Source organism: Electrophorus electricus, chromosome 8 (genome assembly GCF_013358815.1).
Source record: "Electrophorus electricus isolate fEleEle1 chromosome 8, fEleEle1.pri, whole genome shotgun sequence".
NCBI lineage: Eukaryota > Metazoa > Chordata > Actinopteri > Gymnotiformes > Gymnotidae > Electrophorus > Electrophorus electricus.
This window is the reverse complement of record NC_049542.1, coordinates 21,444,620-21,451,683: the sequence shown is the minus strand read 5'-3', so window position 1 is coordinate 21,451,683 and position 7,064 is coordinate 21,444,620.

Genomic DNA, 7,064 nt, shown 5'->3' with positions numbered 1-7,064 from the left:
GTAAAATAGTGAATGTAGCAGCAAATGTGTATTGAAATGCTTTCTAAATGTAATGCCACCAAAACAGTATTGTATATTATTTACTGTACTGCTGGTCGAGGGGAACATTTGAAGCTTGTAAATTCTGCATGCACAATATGTTTCAGTTCAGGTTACTAAAAAGTTACAATGGGTACTATTTGGGTTTTAGCTGAGGCAAAAATACACATTGATGGAAGAAGACAGGTAGAATACATAATTAATTTACCATTATTTAATCTTATTATCATTTTAAACTTCGCTATAACAGCATCTGTTAAACATTTGGTTAGCAGTTTGCAAACCATATAAAGAAACACCTTTAATGATTGTTTTTAATTTAATTTAAAACTAATGTAATCGGTTGGGCTCGTGAACAATACTGAGTCCTCCTTACCTGTCACGGTACGGCCCCTCTCCCTCCAAACGTCTCCGTGCGTGTGTGTGTGTTCGTCAATGTGGCCACGCCCTCCTTATGTCGCACACCTGCTTATTGTGTTGTTATCATATGTATAAAGGTCTGTTGTTTATGTGTTTGTGTTGTTGGTTTTTGCCTCTGTTAGTGTGTGTCTGAATGTCAAACGTGTGCTGGGTCTGTCACGCTATTCGTCCCCGCATCCTCCTTAACCCTCATCCGTTACATTACCCCAAGACAAGACCAATATCAAGAACAAGACAAGACAGAGACCATTAATTTTGGTCTTGTGACTTCTCTTTGCCAGTGAGTGTCATGTTTACTTTATACTTTGAACTTTACCCATATATCCTTTAAAATATAACTGAGTCATTTATTTAGGGGAAAGATGACTGTCTCCTGTTTGTGTTGCTGTCTGTTTTACCAGACTCTTTTGTTAAATGCAAACAACTCACAGTAAATGTAAAAACTTCATGCATCCAAATTTGTCATTTTGAAATGTATTTTGTGCTTGTTTAGCTGTTGCATTCAAAAGCCAATAGATTAAATTTTGTACTTGTTTCCACAATTTGAATTCTAACTATGTGTACAAGTGTTCTGTTCTGTGCTGTTGCACTTTTGTTTAGTCCAAGATGAGAATTTTCCTGTGAGTGACATTCAGCAGAACTATTCCCTAGACATGTAATATTGTAAGCTAGCCTGAACAAAGAACCAGGTCTGCTTCTTCTTCACCTTTATATGGTCTGATGGGACCAGTAATGACAGGTGAGGCATACAGTTTCACCTTAACTGCTAGTGGTTGTATTTCTGACACAGTGCAGAATAAGCATATACGAAATAACTGCTTAAATCATTTTTGTCTTGTTGGGAAGTTCTCCCCAACAAAAATATCTTTTTGAGAAGTTGTCATCCACTCTAATTGAGAATAAATACTCTCAATCTTGTCAATAGGTTTAACAATAGAGTGCAGCAAAAGCTTCCTAGTGGATATGTGAAAGAAATGGTGTTCTCTAGTTTTTAAAAGAGATTAAGAACAGTGCCTAAGGATTTTCTACAGATAAATGTTTTGAAGGGATGTCACCATATGGGCTGACTGGGGAAAGGGTGTTGGGTGGCTCTAATGCCAGAGCAGGTAAATGGCCCTGGCAGGATAGATTTGTGGTGCATCCATCATTGCCAACAGATGGATTCTTACTGCAGCACACTGCCTCTTTTTGTAAGTAAACTTCCAGTAAAAAGTGGTTTATTTGCTTATAATACAAACATGTCTATTTACAACCCTATAACTAAACTAATGTTTAAGCCCCAAAAATGGAGCCCAAAACAATACTAATTATGCTCTGTTTGAAATCTGTAACTTCTGTAACTTCTCACAGTCATTGTCATCATACCTTATGGCATAAATAAACTAAACTTCACTGTCACTGTCACTGTGCACTCACCAATCTAAACTTTGTGGTGAACAAAAAAACAAACTCAAATATCCAATAGACAAAAATGTGTTATATTTGTATGGTATATGCAGACATTTTGTAAACATGCTCTATCTGAAAAAAAGATACATGCATATACCAAATCAGCAGTATGTTGAAAGATATTTTTTCCATTTTGGCATTTTATAGCACTGAGAATAAAAGAACCCTAAAATAAAGAGCAAATTCTACAGTTGTAATTTTAAAAATATTTTTAAAACACACACACACAAAAAAAGAAAATTAAAAGATAAAAATATATTGTTATTGAAAGCTGGTACATTGCTCTTTTAAAACTAAATAAACCAGTCATGTTCAGTGATGAGTGCATTTAAGTATTTTCTTCATTGTTCAAACTTGTCCCAATTATTTACTTCAGTGGTCAAGTTATTTCCATATGATTACATGGGTTTGTGATTTTGCCATATGATTTTGCATTACTAGTGTCACAAGATTTCACGGGTCCTGTTTGTGTAGTGTGATTTGAAAATGAAGGCTGATTTCTTTTGAATGTACAGCACTGTGACAGGATGAGAAAGGGATGAGACAGACAGTGTGACAGCAGTGAACAGTTTAGCACAGGACAATTCTGTATCACCATACCTCTCTGCATACTGTCCTGGATGTTTCAGGATTGACCATGAATACACTGCAGAAAGCCCAGGTGCCTCTCATGGGTCCAGAGGCTTGTGCAGCACTTATGCCCTGGAACACTTCACAAGGACTATTACATTTGCAACACTAATTTATGTGCTGGGTACTGCCAGAGTGGCATCAATACTTGTAAAATAAGCCCTGAATAAATTGGTGTGTTTATGTGTGTGTGTTTCTGTGTGTTCTTGTTTCTTTAGTGTATGGTTGGAATACCTTTCTTATTATTTGTCTTTAATTTCTAAACCCATACAAACTGTGGTTTTATTATCAGTACCTATGACTGCTTAGCTTTTGTAAGTGTTGTTATGACTGATATGGAGATTCTGGTGGTGATGTGCAAAGAAGTAAATATGAACCACCTGGTATCTAAAAGGGTTCGCAAACGGAGGACTTGGCTGTGGAAGACCTGATAAACCTGGGCTGTCCACATGTTTCCAAATCCCTAGACTGGATCAGGAGTGAGGTAGTAAATGGCAAGTACCAGCTTACTGCCAAAAGAGCGGCAACATACTTTGATACACAGACCCCTATCACTAGCTATCAAGACTTCTGTCTCAAATCTTATGATCAGTGGAGAAGATCTGCCCCAGTGCCACAAAATATATTCCAGAGATTCTGGGATAATTCAAATGCATCACCACACATTCTTCTACCCATAAGAGGCAGGGTGCTGAAAACCAAAAGGCCTCCATCCTACTGCAGTCTCTTCCTATTGTCTTCTTCTTTAATCAGTGTTTCCCAGTGGCTCTAAATATGCCCATGATGTGTGTCTTCATCTGGGAAAATATAGCTTTTCTCGATCCATTGTGACTAAGAACACAAGAACACTATATTGGCCTCCCACAGTCTGTTTTTTATGATGTTTATTTCTTTGCAGAATGATCATACTTAGCTTGCAAGACAATGAGCAACAATCCACTTAAATAACAAGAATGAAAGTGTATGTGGAACATGTATGCAGAATGATCAGACTCACAGGCTAACTGACAGCATGAAAGCTCTCTAGACCCTTGTTGCACTTTTTAGGAGGGTGTTTTTCCCTCCTTCAAATTAAGACAAATCTACCTCACATAATCTGCTGTTTATTAAAATGATTGATTGCCTGTTAGTTCGTAACAAGGAGCCAAAAAGAATCCATCCTGAATCTAAAGAGTCATTCCTTGAGCACTGCATTGTTTCAGATGGCAATTGACTTGCACAGTGTACATGTTTGTATTATTTGATGTCTCATGGTAATAATAAATCAATATTACGACCAATGTCGAATAAAATATGCATTGAATTTTTCATCACCCCCAAACCACTAGAGGGCAATGACAAGTAAGCCATACTTTTTATATATACTGGAAAATGTACTGGAGAGTTGGCATTGATTAGATACATTTATTTCCCACAGATTCATTTCTATTCTTTTGGGAAGGTTCGTCATAAGTTCTGAGAATTCAGTTACTCCCTTTAAAAAAATCTAAATTCGATCTTCAGGTTCTTCAAATGATGTTCTAGAGGTTTGGGGAAATTTAAACAAATTAGATTTTGAACTTGAATTGAGTTAACAGTCATAATGAAGAAAAAAAATGCTTTCTGATAACACCATTCCTGATGTTTTATTTGAAGACATGTTATTTGAAAAATATTTAATTAGTTTGTTACAAAAACCCTAAGTTCAGGATGTACTTTTAAAATGATTTTTTATGCTTGAGCAAAAAAAAAATATTTTTGCCTATTAACCTAGTCTACCCTTTGAACAGCTAAAATATCTTGACATCAAAAAGACATCAATAAACATTTATCTTTTTTTTTCTAAAACACCTGTTATAACAAACACTTTTCACAAAAACATCTTAAACCAAACATTGCCACGAAACAGCTTTAGAGACATCCAAAGAGCACACTGTGTGCCCAAAGATAAACAAAATAAACCTTGTTCAGACCCAAAACACCTAATTATTGAGTTTAAGCATAGATAATCAAATCATTAACAGTAAATATCAAATGAGGTAGGGCAATGATTAGTGTTAAAAATGTATTTAGGACTTGTAGAATGGCTTGTGTTTTTGGCATACCCAGAATGTTTGAAATATTGGAACATGGCAAGTATTGACTGTTGAATAAAAACTGTGATTTGTGTAGGAGAAGTTATGGAAGGCTGGAGAATGACATCATGAGTGCTCTGTAAACTCAGAGTTTATTGGAGGGTGGTAATAATGGCAGCACAGAAGGCTATGAAGCACTCAAGCAGGACTGATCCTGAGAACTGAAGGAGTAAGAGTAGGATAAAGAGTAAGAGTCTGTGCTTACATACTTGGTTATTATTGTTTTTGGTACTTAGTTCCAAGCAGCTGTTGTTCATGAGTCAGGAGGAATGTTGTCTTGGCAAGATAAAAGCATATTTGCATTTTGTGTAACCATTGGCATTATTTTTTTACTTGTTTGTTTGTTTGTTTGTTTACATATAGGTAAATTTGATCTGCATGTCTTTCACTAGCCAAAGCCTATGGGTTACTGGCTGTTTCAAGGGGATGCAACTTAGATCTATTTTTTCATTCTAAAATGTAACAATTTAATTTGGGATAAAAGAAAAATCATGAAACATGGAGTGACAAACTATACACCAATACAATGAATACAACTATACAATGAATTGTCTGCATTCGTTATTCTACCAAAACTTCATTCATGAAAAAGAATGGTATACTGATGTTATTCCACATATGAGCAACGTTTGATGACCGTTTTTCTTGAACTCCACCAGAGAAGATGATAGAGACTCCACCTATATGGCCAAGAGAAGCCAAGTGAATATGAGACAGGAATAAAACGCACACAACACAAGTTCAGGATGTATGCCTGAATGTCATCGATAGAATCCATAATAGTGTACCTAACTGTAATAGATAAGAAAACATGTGGCTCAACTCGCCTCATATTATGGGTAAGCTGATCCATCTGATAGGGTAAATTGATCCATCAGAAAAAAAACTATTGTATAAACCAGATTTTTAAATATAAATTCAAATACCATGATTAATAACTAAATCCCCCATTGATCTGATTTTATTGGTGTTCGTGAAATACATGTAAACTACTAATTTGTCTATAGTTATGAAACCTGAATATGGTTTGCCAAGTCTAAAGGACTAATAAATAGACATACATCTGTTTGAGAATAGACAATATTATTTTTGACGAACATATGCAGATTATTTGTTTTTCACTTTCAGAGATGTCCAACTGAATGTTTGATGTAATGACAAACATTTTAGCCTAATTTGTAAACAGAATTCTTTGACAACAATCAGTCAACCTTCCATGCATATAGGTTGCCCCCAAGGATCCCCTACCTGGTCTTTTTTCTGTAATTATGTGACCTGTCAGCTGTTTAGATGCTGCATCTAAAATATGAAATATAATATTAATTTATTCATTGTTAGGAAGCAACATCAATTTAAACTGAAAGTTTTTTTTTCCTTAACTTCATGTAAACCTGAGGGGGTAAAATGATCTACAGGTTGAACTCAGCCCCAAGGCTCTGACTCAGTTTACCCCATAGACACCCTTTTGGGAAAAGTGTTTAGTCTAGCAGACCACAGCTACACTTCTGCTAATTTAATCACAAGTTTTACACAGTGGTAGTTTATCAACATATTTGATATCGGATTTGATTACCTTTGATGTGAGACTGATTACATCAATATACCTGATATGTCAAAAAAAACAAAAACCCAAAACAATAACCTTTGACAAGCAAAAAAAACCCCTAATTTTTGTGAAAGAATATGCCTACCACTCCATCCATATGGTCCTTCCTTCCACAGAAAGATGAAAATAGATTAAATTTAGGGTCACTCTAAATTTAGGGTCATATGACAAAAATTTTGTATGGTTGGTCAGATACAGGTTGTGGATCAACTTACCCACTGGCTCATCTTACCCTCTTCTCCCGTATTGTAGATCCACAAGACAGATTTCAGTTGCTGGCTTTGATTTATACTTGCATGCATTTTCCTCACTATGCAAAAAAAACAACTAATTTTTTATAAATTCAGAAGGTAAATGTCTCAGTAGGATAAATAACCTGTAGGACAAACCTGTACACTACAACCTTAATTCCTTTTCTGAGATCTGTTAAGGCATAGATTGAAATGTCTTCAAACCTCGCTCTGCCACATCCACTGAATGTAACCAGCAGTGGTTACGTGGTTAGCTTTATGTATTGTTGAGACATACAGTATAAACTGGTAGTTGTACTGATGTACTGACCACCAGTAAAAAGGCACACTTTTTCCTAGCTCAGTTTTTCCTACATAAATCTTCTGGCTTGTTACTTGCCATTACCATGTTGTGCTACCTTTCTATGACCATTATGTAGTATACACTTTTTATAGTATAGTATTTTTTTTATCAAATTAGATATTGGGTGTATTGAACCTTTAAATAAGAGGACAGAGGAAAAAAGTTATACTTCACTGGTTAAATTCTGCTAGGAATCCTCTGGTCTTCCTCTG